Here is a 447-nt window from a genome sequence, read left to right on the forward strand (position 1 = left end):
AAAATAATCAGAAATTATCCCCCCCCCCAAAAAAAACAAAACAAAAACAAACAAACAAACAAACTTTAAAGCAATTAATGTTGTTTTATTTGTTGTAACAACACTCAGGTTTGAGGCCATCTATAAATAGTACCTTGTGGGTGGTTGTCGGCGGTGCTCTGGTGTGGTCTGCTTCTTCTTTCCTATCAAACATCTATCATCTTTATCTCCCCTTCTTCTTTTTTTATATTTGTTACTCACTGGTAACATCTCTAATCTTCCGGTGCTCATAGTATGACCTTATGCAGTTGCGAGCGCCGTAAAACTTCTACTAAAACAAACAAAATAGTACCATCTGCAACTTCTTTGGGCTCTTCTGTCAAAATTGTAAAAACCTGCATTTACTGTGTTTCAAAATGTTACGGTGGAAATGGTAACAACTACTGCCGCCAGGCCAGCCCCCCCCCC

This window comes from Aplysia californica, unplaced genomic scaffold, assembly GCF_000002075.1.
Source record: "Aplysia californica isolate F4 #8 unplaced genomic scaffold, AplCal3.0 scaffold00270, whole genome shotgun sequence".
Classification (NCBI taxonomy): Eukaryota; Metazoa; Mollusca; class Gastropoda; order Aplysiida; family Aplysiidae; genus Aplysia; species Aplysia californica.